The sequence below is a fragment of the Bidens hawaiensis genome, unplaced genomic scaffold (genome assembly GCF_021521415.1).
Source record: "Bidens hawaiensis isolate Kalapana, Puna unplaced genomic scaffold, B.hawaiensis_p1.1 tig00039679_1, whole genome shotgun sequence".
Classification (NCBI taxonomy): Eukaryota; Viridiplantae; Streptophyta; class Magnoliopsida; order Asterales; family Asteraceae; genus Bidens; species Bidens hawaiensis.
This window is the reverse complement of record NW_027496996.1, coordinates 83,754-100,216: the sequence shown is the minus strand read 5'-3', so window position 1 is coordinate 100,216 and position 16,463 is coordinate 83,754. Positions and strand designations below refer to the sequence as shown.

Sequence of the window (16,463 nt, the reverse complement as noted above, 5' to 3'; positions counted from 1 at the left end):
TCAAGTCCCTAGGATTTCTATACACCACTAAAGTTAGGCGTAATGATGAATTAAATAATTCAATATTATATTCAAGGCTTAAGCCTTAAGTCGAGGTTATACTCGATACCTCGATAAAAGAAAAGAAAAGAAAACATAACAAAGAAATGAATAAAAGAATGAATATTGAATATTATGATTGCATATATATGTGTGTAAGTATATATGATTATATTCTTTGTTATGAAAATATTATTTAACGAATAAAGAGTATTCTTAAATAATAAAAGAAAAGATTGCGTTTCTTAGAGAAGAAGAAACGTCGGGTTTTTAATATAAACTAAAGGTTTATAATTTACTTTTAAACTAAAGGTTTTCAAGTAAATAAGAATTGAACTAAAGGTTCAATCGAGGATTGAGATAAGACTAAAGGTCTTAAGCCGTATCGTGTATCCGACTAACAAATATTTATACTCGTAACTATAGGTTCGAGATAAAGAAGAGAAAGACCCTTGGACGGTGAGTGAAGCCGAACCTAAAGAGACAAGGTGAATACGCCCCCAAACTTTTAAACCTGTTTTAAAATAAGTCAAACTTGTTATATGAAATTGTTTACAAGGAACTATGTGTTCCTAAAACCGTTATAACTATGGGTATGAACCTAGCCCTCAGGCTGTGATATACATATGTCTGGATCCTTACATAGGTGGTACTATGCGATGTATGGGGATGATCGCACCACCCTTGGTCGTAGGACGCTCTCCTGCAGGGAGTACGACCGTTGTGTATATTTACGGGTACTTAATTAAGACGAACGCTGCGGTGTTTGTGAGGTGACATAGTGTAGAGGCTCTAGTTTATAATGTGTTATTTGACTTTATTATTCCTAAACCACGTTGGGCCGAGGCAGGCGTAGTCTCGAGGGGTAATAAAGTAAAAGAAGTTATTTTGCGTCAGCGTGTTCACCAGCATTCGTTGCTGACGTATTTTCTTACATTTTGCAGGTGAACAAGTTTAGCGCTTGGAGTGTCGAAGCGCTATTGATATATCCGATGGCTCGGATTCATTTTGTAAACTTAATATGGTGGTTCGTAAGCATAAACAAGTAATACTTTTTGTAACAACTCTAAACGGGTATTTTACTAATTCCCGTCTTTTGGAATGTATATATAAAAGTTACATTTTCTATCCTTAAAGTTTAATAAGTCTTCCGCAAACTAACGCAACTCTGATTTATTTACAAATACGATACCAACTGTTGGGTCACGTTCCTAGGCCTAAGATGGGGTGTGACATCGACCAAGTTAAGACATCTATACTTGTTATGTAATACCACTTTATCCCAAGCAATCCAATTACTTTTTAATTTTTCTTCCGAACCAACCCCAAAACAACGTCCTTCTTAGCCTCTCCAACTTGTCCACAACACCATATATTTGTTGCTTTAAACAAGGAAAAGTAATAGGTCGGAATATAAATGGAAGAAGAGTCGGAAGAGCGTATAAACAAGGAAGAATAAAATATGGTAGGTTGGAAACCTTTGAGAGTGAGGTAAAATTTTAATTCTTCGTATCAAGCTCGCGATGCTTAGCGAAGACTATAAATATCTTTATTTAGTTTGCATATAGATGGAAATGATGGGTGTATAAAACCAAGTGGGTGAGCCATGTAAACATTTTTAGTTAGAGTGCCTTGTAAAAAAGCGTTATTGATAGCAAGTTGACAAGCATTACAATTTGGGATACGACTAAGGAAAGGACGAGACATATGGTGGTGGGTTTGACAATCAGGCTAAAGGTTTCAACTTATGGGGATGGTGGGTGTTTTGGTTGGGCTAGTTGTGGGTGTAGATGTTTCGGTTGGTCTTGTAATTGAATTCAAAGGCACAAGTTCAAAATTATCAAAGTTAACAGTGATAATATTTTGAGTTTGTGAATTTTGAGAAGTGGTATTTGTGGTAATAATTGGTATGGTAATGAGAACTAGGAAGCCATTTATAGCATTTGGTGGTGAGACTTGAGTACTTATAAGTTTTTTATATAGAAATTGATTTTCAATAAAATTGGCATGTCGAGAAGTGTAAATTTTATTAGAAGTAGGATCAAGTGTATAATATGCACTTTGAGAAGAAAAATATCTTTAAAAAGTGCATGGTTTGGATTTTGAATGTAATTTGTGAGGGGAGTATGGCCGTAACCAAGGAAAATAAAGGCAGCCAAAACTTCTTCATTTTTCATAATTTGGTTGTTTGTTGAAGAGTTTGTGATATGGTAAGGTGTTTTGGAGACTAGGTGTAGGCAACCGATTAATGAGATAAGCGGCTATAGTCAAGGCAAAAGGCCAATAGGTGTTGGGCATTTTTACACGTGTAAGTAGGGATAAGCAGGTTTCAACGAGATGCCGATGTCTACGTCCGTCATATCCATTATGTTCAAGGGTACGTGGTGGTGAAGTGTGGTGAGAGATACCTTGAGATTGAAGGTGAGAGGAGAGTTTAATGTATTCACTGTCATTGTCGGAAAAAAAAGTTTAATAGTTTTGCAATAATTTTCAACAAGGTTCTGAAAACGAATGAATGTGATAAAAAGTCGGATTTATTTTTGATTGGATATAACCATATGTAGTAAAATGGTCTACAAAATTAATATAATATCTATAACCATCGACTAAAGTAAGTGGTGAAGACCAAACATTTGAATATATTAATTGTAAATGGGCATTAGAAGAAAAAGTAGTTTTATGAAAGGGTAATTTGTGAGTCTTGTTGATGTGACATTGGTTTTAAAAAGCGTGCTTGAGGTGAGCCGAGGCTAGATGTGACCTAAGGTGAGGGCCTTTTTCTTTAGGCTAGTCAATGCAAGCAAAGTTTAGAAGGCGAGCCCGATGAATGATTTTGATTAAAAAAGTGACCTAAAGCGAATTTTAGGCACACGCCTTTCGTACGCATGTAGCTTTTAAGTATTAAAATGTTGTATAATATGCTTTTTAGGTTGAATACGTACGTAGTTTATATATTAAATCATATATAATGCTTAAATATAGTTTGGTCAGGGTGTCAAATACCCTTGATATATATATACACTAGCTTTTAGCCCCTGTGTTACGAGGGTTTATTTAGGTTTTTATTTTTAATCGCCTTACTATTTTACTTTTTGTAATGATTTGTTTTATTTGCAACGAAGTTTGCTTTGATTTAACAGTAATTGTATATATTAAGTTGGTACGTTCGTTATATTTTTTTAATGTTTAAGCTCTTTCAATTGAGTTGGGTTGAAGTGAGCCCTAATCAAATAATAAACACCTCTAATGGTATATAGTCCCAATTTCTTCCGATTAACTTTTGGTATTGTGAAATTTCATTTTGTTTTACTTAAAATTTGTTTAAACTAAAAAATCTATTGTTTCGTGGGCATATCTGTGTGCTAAGTGGTGGTGGACGGTTGATTTTGTAGTTCATGACACGCTATTCTAATCAATAACAAAATTACACAAAGTAATATACAATAAAATCTTTAGTTGCGCTTCACATTTAGCCCGAGACCAACCCACTATTAAAAACAAACGCATCAACTATTAACTATTTCCGTGAAACTTAATAAACTCTAATTTGGGGACATCATATCATAAATTATAGACCCAATCCCACTCTCGACTTGTCTTTGTTTCACGCAAAAGCGAACCAACCGGTTTCTAGTCCGGTTAGTTTTTCCGGTCGACTAATTCTGTAACTGTTTTTATCCTTCACCATTATAGATGTTCTAAAAACTCAATTTTTAAAGATCTAACTTCTTGTAATGAAGAAAAAATATATTTAAAGAGGTTCATCCATCATACATACACAAAAATGTTATCAAATATGAGCTCTCACATAATAAGAGCCATTTAAGATTGATTTTTATCAACCTGAGCAAATGAAGATCACATTATATTCAAGTTCCAAAAATTATGAGCCACTACATTAGAGATGTAAAGAAAGCAAATAATAGCTCAAGTATTCACATTCAAAATGCCAATCAGTATTATAGATACGACCTATGACATTCCATTAGAATTGATATCTAAAACGATGGTATCTAAGCTTGTATCATCCTCTGCCCAAAAGGTAAAAACCAAAATTACTTGATTAAAAAGGTCACGAAACTTCAAGTGACTCAGAATACATAATTATCATAGAGATAACAGAACATACCCACAATATCTAGGGGTCGAAGAACCAAATAGAAAACACTTATTGTGTCAAGAGCATATCCAAAAGAGAAAAATAAGTTATTATATGACATAAAAAACGGCCTTAAGATTTAATTGTTGTAAAAAAGGAATTAAGCTTAATTGCGGACTGCAAATTTGTGATTGACATAACAAAAGTGAAGATGATAACAATTTGTAGATACATACCTTGTAGAAATGTTGATTCGATGATGATCAAACTCCAATATTGTAGAAGAGAGGCTGAAGTGACAACTTTGTTTCCAGTAAGTACATGTGTATGTTTATTTAATTTTATGTGTGCGTGTGATTAGCAAAACATATATTGCAATTACCAGTTGATGTAGTCTTTGAGGTCAGGCAAAAGAAAACAAACTTGTAATCAGAAATTACCTAAAAATGATTACCTGACGGGGGATTTTGTTTATCCGAACTCGAATAGAAATCAAGCCATAACTACTGTCAGAAGCAAAAAAATATAAAAATCAGTTATTTTTTTTATAATTTAGAAACTTCTAGAAAAAGCATTATAAATCCCACACCTCATTTCCCATCATCTTGAGTATTTGAGAACTTATATGTTAGTTTGTTTGTTTGTTTGTTTGTTTGTTTGTTTGTTTGTTTATGTTTGCTTAAACCATTTAGCTATGTCATTTTATAATTTTGAGAAATAATAAACATGCCAGTAGCCCCCACTTACCCACTTGTTAATGTTAACATAAATGAATCCAAACGTTTTCATATTCATTTTCATAACGAACGGACATAAACAAAAAAAATTTGTCGGTTTAATATTTTCACCAAGCCAAAATCATAAGAACCTGATCCGAGGAACCCAGAGCCCGATAAAATACTGGAATAAAACCCCTTAGTTGATTAGTTTCGGTTAGATAAGCTTGGGAAACAATATTATTATAAAAAAAGATAATCTTAGAAAAGACGAATACCAAAACAATATTCGAGGAAAGTAAGTGCATTCAGGTAACTTTTGATGAGTTAATTCCTTGATTACGTTCATTAAATGTTAACAAATCAAAGCCTTGAACCCATTGTTAACATCCCAAACCCATAATTTAACAACTACCTACTAAATTGTAAAAGTTCTTATGGTTTGCTATTCTTGAATAATCATAATACATGAAGGAGGGCCATATATATAGACCCTAGGAATAACAAACCCTAACTAAATACATGGAAAGAGATAATTCTAGAATAATAATCAAATCTATCTCTAAATATAAACTATATCTGGTAATCAAATAATATCCGCTAATAGCCCCCCGCAGTTTTGATCGGTCATTGGACAAACGGTCAAACTGGATCTGAAAGACTGAAATAACTGTCGAGAAAGTCCCTTGGTGAAGATATCAGCATATTGATAAGATGAGGGAACATGCAAAACTCGGATGTGACCAATGCACACTTTTTCTCGAACAAAATGTATATCTATCTCAATATGCTTCGTCCGTTGATGCTGCACAGGATTGTTAGACAAGTAAACCGCAGAGACATTGTCAAAATAAATCATCGAAGCATGTTGCAATGGAACGTGTAACTCAAGTAACAAATTGCGGATCCAGGTGGCTTCGGCAACTGCATTAGCAACACCTTTGTATTCAGCCTCAGCGCTAGATCGAGAAACCGTGGGATGATGTTTAGACGACCATTAAATCAAGTTATCCCCCAAGAATACATAATATCCGCTTGTGGAACGCCGTGAGTCAGGACATCCGCCCCAATCAGCGTCAGAATAAGCCGTTAATGAGTTCGTTTTAGACCGCACCATACGAATCCCATACTCTAATGTCCCTTGCAAATACCAAAGAATACGTTTCATGAAGGCATAATGGTAGTCATGGGGCTCATGCATAAATAAACACACCTGTTGGACAACATAAGAGATATCAGGCCGAGTAAAAGTCAGATATTGAAGGGCCCCAGCAAGACTTCTATATAAAGTCGGGTCATGGAAAAGAGGGCCATCTGTGGCACTCAACTTAGAAGATAAATCAACTGGGGTAGCACACGGTTTGCAATCTGACATAGCAGCGCGTGCCAGAATCTCCTTAGCATATTGAGTCTGGTCTAAGAACAGACCATTCGTACGTTTAGTAACCTTAATCCCCAAAAAATGATGCAAATCACCTAAATCTGTCATAGCAAACTCTTGTGAGAGTCTCTGAATAATGCCTCGCAGGAATGCATCAGATGACGCGGTCAAAACAATATCATCAACGTACAGAAGTAGATAAGCAATATCGGACCCTTGGGTATAGATGAATAGGGAGTTGTCACACACACTACTCCGAAACCCCTGTGATAAAATGTAAGTGGCAAAACGGGTATACCAAGCCCGTGGGGCCTGCTTTAAGCCGTATAGAGACTTCTTTAACTTGCAAACAAAACCTGGAAAACGCCTATCTACAAAACCCGAGGGCTGATGCATATAAACAGTCTCATTCAGATGCCCATGTAACAAGGCATTCTTTACATCCAACTGATGTTTCAGCCATGAGTTAGATACAGCCAGGGATAAGACAGTCCGAATTGTAGTTGGTTTAACTACAGGACTAAATGTTTCGTCACAGTCAATGCCCACTGTCTGTGATTTCCCATTAACTACCAATCGAGCCTTGTATCTTTCTAACGTACCATCCGACTTAAATTTATGACGAAATAGCCATATGCATCTAATAACTGGCTGATTTGTAGGCCGAGGAACCAAGTCCCAAGTCTCATTTTCCTGTAAAGCAGTAAACTCAGCTTGCATAGCGCGCGACCAATTCGGGTCGGTTAGGGCCTGTGTGTATGAGGTAGGAATGGGTGAGATGGGTGGGCCATGGGTCGTGTGATGGAATGACTTTAGTGAACCAGTTTTAGAGCGGGTGGTCATTGGGTGAGTCGGGGCTGGACGGTTTTGGGTAGGGCCGAAGGTAGCGTGTGACTGTGGACGTCCGGCTGTAGAGACGCCGGTTTGGCTGGTGGCAGCCAAGGGGGATTTAGGAGGGATTGCCGAGGGCTGCGGAGGATTTGTGGCAGCTGATACGGTGGTGGGTTTAGGGCGGCGAGAGTAGGTGATAGGATATGGAGATGTGGAGGGTGGGGCACGGGTGTGAGGGGGATTAGGCGCTGGTGGTATGGGGTGCGGGGAACGGGTAAAAGAGAAGCCGGGAGGTGGGTTTTCATCAAGGAAAGTGTAGGAGGTGAGAGGCGTAGGGAAGGTGAAAGGGAATGTGGCCTCATCAAATGTGACGTGGCGTGAGATAGTAATTTTGCTTGTGGTGGGATCAAAACAACGGTAGCCCCGAAAGTCCGGTGGATAGCCAAGGAAGATGCACCGGATGGAGCGGGTGTGTAGTTTATGTGGTTGGGTTGCCGAGGTGTTCGGGTAGCAGGCGCACCCAAATACCCATAAATGATCATATATGAGATGACGAAGGTAAAGGGCGAATGTAGGGGTATAAAAGTTGAGGCGTTTTGTTGGTAGGATGTTGTGGAGATAGGCTGCGGTGTGTAATGCTTCAACCCAAAAGGAAGGTGGGAGATGAGCGTGTATCAAAAGGGAGCGAATGATGTCGTTAAGGAGATGAATCATGCGTTCCGCACGGCCATTTTGTGATGAGGTTTGTGGGCATGAAAAACGGAATAAAAGGCTGTGTTGGGTGGCAAAGTTTTTAAAGGCATTATTGTCAAACTCACCCCCAAGGTCACACTGAAAAGTTTTTATGTGTCGGTTAAATTGTGTAGCAATGAGACGGTGAAATTTAACAAATGTTGGGAAGGTTTCAGATTTATATTTTAGTGGGTAGACCCAGATAAAATGGGAATAATTATCAATTAAAACCATATAGTATTTGTACCCAGATTTACCGAGCACAGGTGATGTCCACAGGTCACAATGAATTATATCAAAAGGTGCAAATGTAAAAGATGAGGAAGCATAAAAAGGAAGTCTTTTACTATTGGATAGTTGACATGAATGACAAAAAGTTTTGGTTTTATTACATGAGACATTGAAAGTACGAAAAAGAACATCTAAAACTTGAGCGCTGGGGTGACCTAGACGATCATGCCAAGGCCGAGAAGTAGTGGTGATAAAGCTGGCTTGGGCTGGAAGCTCTGGTTTGGTTATTGGATAGAGATCCCCGGTGCTATTGTGGCGGGATAGGAGGCGCCCAGTCGGAAGGTCCTTCAAAGAAAAACCAAAGAGGTCAAATTCTATTGAAACATTGTTATCACGAGTAAAATGACGAACTGAAATTAACTTTTTAATAATTTGGGGGCAATGTAAGATATTAGGTAGGACATATGTGCGATTGGGTAGGGATAGGTAACCTGTTCCAGACCCATGAATTGGTAAAGACACGCCATTGCCAACTAAAAGTTTAGTACAAACAGGAAAAGAGTTGGGTTTTTGAATCATACCTTGATTATTGGTAGCATGCCCTCCTGCTCCAGAATCCATGATAGTGTTTGGGTCATAACTGAGATGCATAGAGCCCATGGCTGCACCAATATCCGAAGGACATAAGGCATTGTACGCGGCCTGTGGGGCAGAACCGGAAGGGCTGAAGTGGTTCTGTGGTGGGCCAAAACCTGGTGGAGCAGAGGGAGGCGGAGAAAACATAGACTGAGGTGAACCAGGAGAGTAGTTCTGGGCCAAAGGGTACTGGGCTGCTATATAGTGGGCTGCTGAGTGATTATGTGGCTGCTGAAAAGGGGTCGGTGGTGGGTTAGAGGATTGGGTTGGGTAGGGACATGGAGGGGTATTCCACCAGGCCCATTGGGGGTAAGATTGTTGTTGGGGAGTCCAGTTTTGTTGGTAGTATTGCTGTCCCTGGCCACGGCCAGAACCTCTTCCGCGTCCACCCCGAGCGACCACGTCCTCGACCCCAGCCACCACGGTAGTAGGTTGTTTGGTTTTGGTTTTGTGAAGGATGGGTAGGGCCGTGAGTGGGGTAGGGGTTGTGGATATTTGGCGAGTTTGAGGTAATGGTTTGGGTCATTAACACAGAATTTGGTAGATTTTTGTCGGGCCTCAAGACGGATTACCTCATCATTCAGCATGCTTCTAGCCAAGTCCCAGTCCACATTATTAGCATTGATCAAGGAAGCGGTTGTATCGAATTCAGTAGGTAGGCCGCGTACAAGTTGTAACACCAGGCGGCGGTCTTTGGTAACTGGATGGTCCACGTCTTCCAATTGATTAGCAAGGTCCTTCAGTTGTTGGCAATAGTCATCCAGCGATGAACAAGCCGAAAGAGTCATGTTGCAGAATTTTGTTTCTAAGGCACCCGCGCGTGCCTTTTTGTTACTTAAAAACTTCTTTTCTAACTTCAACCAAGCGGCACGTGCAGTGGATTCATTCTCCAAAACGCTGGTGAGGAGCTCATCTGAAATAGTGCTGAAAATCCATTGTAAAACAAGAGCGTCTAATTCTTTCCAGGAGGAGTACTCTGGAGAATCAGCGGCGGGTGGTGGGGTGCTGTCAATGTGATTTAGAACCTGATAAGCCGTGGCATGCAGTCGAAACAGCTTGACCCAGGCACTGTAAGTGAGTTTCTTGCCATCTAAGGTTCGTATTTTGCTTTGTATATTAGTGACCGAATAAGCGGGGTGCAAGGCAGGTTTGGGAACAGACGCGGAGGTGCCTTGCTGTTCTGGTTTGTCGTCCTTAGCCATAAGGGTTGATTGAAAAAAAGAAGAAGATGACAAGAGGCTACAGCGATTGATAAGGGTCAGCCGAAGCTGTGGTTAATCGGAAAAAGAAGAAGAAGAAGGGAGGCAATAGGGTTAAGAGCCGAAGCTATGGCTGTGATACTATAAATGTTCTTATGGTTTGCTATTTTTGAATAATCATAATACACAAAGGAGGGCCATATATATAGACCCTAGGAATAACAAACCCTAACTAAATACATGGAAAGAGATAATTCTAGAATAATAATCAAATCTATCTCTAAATATAAACTATATCTGGTAATCAAATAATATCCGCTAATAAATTGAAGCTTAAAACCTAATATAACCGTACTAAGCAGATTATAATAAAGTACATCAAAAACAGATTTTCAACAACCTTCACACTGATTAGTTTAAATGTACTTACTTTATCCCCAAACAAACACAGCTCTCACCCAAGAGACTCGGGTTCAAATCTCGACAACAGAACCTTTTCCTTCCCACACAAAAACCAAAGAAAAAAAAGAACTCACACATTATGTGTTATCCGTATACAATATAACAAGTGTGAGCCCAATATGCTCGTAGTAAATCAAGATCATAATCTAACTTATTGGATGAGACTTGAAGTCTTGAACTCAAACCCGTTTATTAAATAAGTTTCAAGTTAGGCATGAACTTGTGCGAACAACGTGAACCAAAAATGTTATAAACTAAACCGTGACATGAACATACACGTAGGCTATCCGTATAATTCTTTCAATTCACCAAATTTTATAATGAAGGTTATTCGAGTAGGTATCATGTTATGTTATTATAACTTAGAACAATAATAAATAAGTAATGGCATATGGGCTACACTAATTAAAAAATAATGTGTTAGTTATTTCTCTCTAATAAAAAAACATACAATACTCTTCATTTTGAGTTCATACATGTGCATACACACACCATCTCTCCTATAAATACACACACTAAACACACCTTCATCCACACACATTAAACATTAAACAGTAAACTAAACACAAGCATGACCATGCAATCCAATAATCCTATGTCATTGATCAAGCTTTTAATCCTCCATTCCCTACTCGCAGTATCTGTATCACAGGATTTTAAAAAAGCAAAAAAATGACCTAATAATAGACTTTAAAAAACATGATGGTAATTCAAAACAAACAGATGATAATACTACTGAACACAAAACTAACCTTGTATACAAATAAACGCATGCTTAAACACAAAGATAATCGAGTCAATTAGTTGGTTATCAAAATTTAAACCCTAACTAAAATATAGCAACCGAATAACAAATAATTGAAAAGCAATTATAATAAACTGAATAAGATCTAAACTTAAACCCTAACTAAATTATAGTAACAAAATAACAAATTACTGAAAAGCAATTCACGTCTTCGTTGGTTACCTTGTTTGGACAAAGGTAACTGAAGCGGAATTGATTGCTAGAGATGAATATGAGGCCGACGAAAGAAGAGCAGCGGCGATACATCTATTAATAGAAGAAGATCGAATGGGAGACCATCGATTGCTTGATGCAGATGAGCGCGATTTCGTTTTGGGTCTTCAATTGGAGCGAAAAGGAATGAGGCGGTGGAGAGGATTTGGTAGTGGAATGAAAATAACGGGTTGTATGCACATGCCATCTCCGATCGATTGATTGATACAAGGGTGTTGAACTTTGAAGGAGTACCTGTTTTAGTGATTGAAGATTTTAGAAAGAGGTGAATAATGAGAAGATATTGAGATATTCGTGGGTGAGATATAACCCGTACTTGTATAAACGGGTCAAACCGGGTTAAATCAGAGGCCACTATTTATAAATAAAACAAATCTGGTGACTCCAAAAAATGGGGAAGCGACCACATCGCGACACCTAGGATTTTTGGGTTTTCGTTTATATATATATATATATGTGTTCGCCTTGCGTATTAAAAACTATCGTTTTTTCACTGGCGCTTCACGCTTTTGTTTTAAACCCCGTCGCTTTTCTTCGTCTCTCGGCTTTTTAAACCAAGAATGTGAAAAGAGTTACAATTATTATTGGAATGTGAAATACAATTGACAAATGAAGAAGATTTTAGAATCTTAGTGTTTGGGTGCCCCAACCTATGATACCATAATTTTGAATTACTCTTTTGAATTGTGAATGTAGATGGAGGATGAGGAGATGTAGAGCTAAGTTCATAGATTCCTTTGACTAGCTTTTTCTTTAAAGAGTAGGAGATTAGAACTTGGATCTTTGATAAGAAATGTACATTGAAAAAATTGAATTAGAATATAATTATTATAACATAGATGAGATACGGATATAATATTTCTAGACATGGGAACGCAAAGGACATGTTTGAGTATGAGAGTAGTAGTTTGTGTGCATATAAAAAGAGAATCAATATGAGTAATTTTAAGAGACAAACCGTCACCAATTGCAATATCCTCGGTTTCATCGTATGGTGCATAGTTGGCCAACATGTTTATGTCATTTGTAACATGATGTGTAGCTCCACTATTCATTAACCATTTTGTTATGGGACTAGATTGCATGGTCATCATGCATGTTAGCTTGTGGCGTGATTTTGGCTGTAGGTTTACGCATAAAGGAAGGTACGGTTACGTGTGGCATCAAGTTCTTGAAGACGGGGCAGTTGGTGAGTGTATGTCCTTTGGTGTGACATCATTGGCATTTTCTAAGAAAGGGCCGATTACTTGGTGAGGGATTGTTAGTTGGCGGGTTTGAATTAATGCATTCAATCTGGAGTGCTAATACATAATAGATTCTCACCTCATTACCAGTGTGAGCCTGAAACACCATCGTTGGGACCGACTTTTAGAAAGTTGCATTTCTCGTATTGCAAGTTTCGTGAAGATCAGTCAAGAATCACACACCCCTATTACGACTTACCTATTTATTCAATAGATTAACAAAACCAGCTAGAAATCATAATTACCAAACCACCTAACACTGCAAAAGTTCAACATCTCACACTAGTAATTTCAAAACTAACAAAACCAGCTAGAATGGTATATTGGATTTTATTGGTCCCTACTATTTCCGTTTGGTCGTTGTCGGTCCTAACTAACGAATTGGCTGCTGACGGTCCCAACTTTTAACATATTTGTTCCCAACGGTCTGCGACTAACAGAATCCTAACGGCGTTAGTTGTTGGTCGCCGGAAAAACGTTTTTGATCGAAAAAACTCACATTTATATAGTAAACTCAACATTTTTTGTCCCAAACATCTTTGTAACTTTGTATCGGACATTTAGGAACCTTTTTCTAGTAGAAAGACCCAATTATTGAGATTGCCGGAAGCCTAGAAATATCGTCGGAAATGGTTGGTGTTGCTCAAGTGGTGGTGGTTGGTTGGTGGTGGTGTTCGGGTAGTGTTTTCTGGAAAAAGATTTTACTTTTCTGACCAAAAACGTTTTCCCGGTGACTTGCAACTAACGGTGTTAAGATTCCGTTAGTCGCGAACCGTTGGGAACAAATACGTTAAAAGTTGGGACCGTCAGCAGCCAATTCGTTAGTTAGGACCGACAACGACCAAAAGGATATAGTAGGGACCAATAAAAACCAATATGCCTTTATAAAACTTAAATACACAAGAAATAGCTTGACAATGACATGTCGATACATCAAAAGCAATGAGAAAGCATGTTCTCTAATTCATTTCCAAATAGAGTAGTAAAAGCTTGCATTTGTTTTGCACGAAGGCACAAACCAATTTCAATATCTTCTGGTGAGCCTTTGCTTGCATTAACAGATATCGAATTACCGTAATCTAATGATATAGTCTCGTACTTTTTGGGCTTCCCCCACCCAAAATCGACATCGTAAGCATTTAATTTTGGTGTTCCAGCTACACCAATCCTCGGAAATGGCGCGGATGCCTTCTCCGACAATGTCTCAATGTCTTTAAACAGCCTTTGCTTACTTTTTACCCCTTCCATGATAGCCGTTCCTAGTAATTCAACCGCAGTGGGAAACCCCTTGCTTCCTGTTATTAAGCTTGTTTTTGTTTTTGCCAAACAATATCCAGTACAGTTACCGAAATAAGTTTGAGGCACTGGTGGATCCAAACGAGTCCTCCAGTCGGCGATACATGTAAAACATTCGACTTCATACTGACCCTTCTTTTCGTCGACAAAAACACGCGATTTGGCTATGCAACTCCATACATAACCACATGCTACAACGAAAGAAGATACATATTGTAGCGTCGGCAGCTGAACCAACAGCCATTTCTTTAGCATATTGATTTGAGATCTGGTCAACACAAATGTTGATCGAACTTTATCAGTCTGGGGATCAAGCTGAGGCACCTTATAAGTTTCATTTAGAGATTGCAGTCGTGGGTAACTTAAAAATACTTCATCCAAAGAGTTAGGGTATTCTATAACCCTATCATAAAATGGAACCGATGTACTAGCTAAGAACAACTCATCCGTACCATGTTTGGTTGTGGAAGTCCATGCCATCAAGAAATCATACCTTGTTCTTGCATCACAAAGCGAGTGATGATTCGTGAGCCCGATGGTCATGCCTAAGTTAGGAAATATGGTAACTTGAATAGAAAAAACTGGGATTTTCACGAGATCATAAACTTTAAAAGGACTTTCTAGTAAAGGTACCAGAGAGTGAAACATGTTAGAATCCCGCGGATGGTTTCCTTTGAGATCGTTGAAATCAAGATCGCATTCTGCAAAAGTTAACGCGACTGAATCTCCATGGACATAACGGATTTCAGGTTTTCTCGCAGGACCTGGATGATTTTCATCAGGAAACACGATTAAGTTACCTGCAAAAGGGGAGAAGTGTTGCAGAGTAATGGACAACGAGTGTTTGAGTTTTGGAATTATTGTTTCGACGAAATGGGATTTGGGATGTGGGAAGTCGTAGAAGAAAAGCTGATGAATTGGATGCATAAGCAGCCATATGAGGTCGAAGAAAGTAAGCGAGAGCGATCTTTCGCCGACGGTGTTAGGTGCAGGTGAGATGTGGCATTCTTCAAAGACAATCAATCGCTGATGGTTGGCAGCCATTTGTGGGCAAGAAAAGTTCTCAACTTTGAATATAAATTCAACAAATAAAAATGATTCTGTATTTATAACAGACTAACCCCAAAGGGCACATCTATCAAATATGAGTTTTTAGATTCACAAGTCATGTGAATACTCATGTAATGGTTGCTTTCAAAAGCCATATCTCATGTCATTAAATATAAAAACGCAAATCATGTGAATAGCCGGACAACAGTTATTTTATTAAACTTTGAAAATAACATCTTATTTTATTAATGTTTATATAACTTAACTAATCCAAACAGAATATTTTATGTCTCTAAAAACAACTACTCAATTATTAAAGGCCCAAAGACATTTACTTGATGGTTAAGGTAACCGAATCAATGATTCTTAAGGATGCATGGCTTTGGTGGTGAAGCTTTTTAACGAAAACATACTTAAAAGGACTCAATATATCTAAAAGTTTTCATAAACCGGACGGGGACCCCGGGTCATTCGTAAACGCCAACCACAATTTATCCCTTTCTAATGCAATATTTTCAATAAGATTTATACGAGTGATAGGAAAAAGTCAATTAGTTGTCATCTGCTCTGTTCCAATCTCCGAGCAGTGATTGAGTCTGGGCTCACCTAAAACGACGTAAAAGGGCAAATCTACCTAGACAAAACTCTTGTTTAGGAGCCACTTAATTCAAGCTTCCTCACCTTCACCCTATTAGTTCCGGTTCTTTCCTGGCTCACCTTCGATCATGTCATAGGGTTGTGTTGATTACAATCTTTAGCCTTTCTTCGTAAGATCCTAAGAACTAAGATGCCTAAAGGCGGTGCTGAAGTCAAAAGTTCAATCTTCTAGGGCATGAATTCTTATATGCTAATTGCCTGAAATCCCTCTTATTTTGTCAATACAAGAGAGGTTGGCAGATAGCTATTAGCCTGTTAGTTGCTTGCCTGTGACTTAACTTCCTCAAACTCCTCTTAGAAAGCGACTTCTTTCATTTCTCAATAACTAGTCTTTTCCGACTCTTGGCTTTCTAGGCGGGTTGGTGTTCAACCTTCATACAATAGGTCTATTTATGTCTATCCATGTAATATAATTAATTCTCAAAAACAAAATATTCTAAAAATTGGTTAAGAGAAGGTTTTCATATCATAATCCAATATCCTTTTCGTTTAAAACCATGTCACAAATCAAAGCAACGAGTAACGACTCTCTGATATAGATCAAAAGAAACAATATGGTTTTCATTCTTGCTTTTTAACAGTTGGAATGGAAACGAAACATACTTTTGTTCCTCCTCGAATAACACCTTAAATAATAGTACATTTTTAACTTCTTTTTTCCTAATTGTACTTTATAGCCTAATACACAAAATAACGTTTTAATTAGTTGAATTGTTTTATATTTATAATTTATAACTAATCTAAAGTATCTCGTTCGATTTTTTTTATTTTATCTACGTTTTGGTACAAATTCCGTTCAAATCCGTGCCAACATCCATGTAGACATGAGGTGACATGTGTATTTTTATCTACATTTCGGTATAAGTTTCATT

General features: G+C 38.0%; 1 pseudogene; it reads right to left on the bottom strand.

Moving 5' to 3' along the window:
* Positions 1 to 13,521: 13,521 nt before the first annotated feature.
* On the bottom strand, positions 13,522 to 14,928 carry LOC143591465 (malonyl-coenzyme A:anthocyanin 3-O-glucoside-6''-O-malonyltransferase pseudogene; annotated as a pseudogene).
* Between the last annotated feature and the right edge of the window lie 1,535 nt (positions 14,929 to 16,463).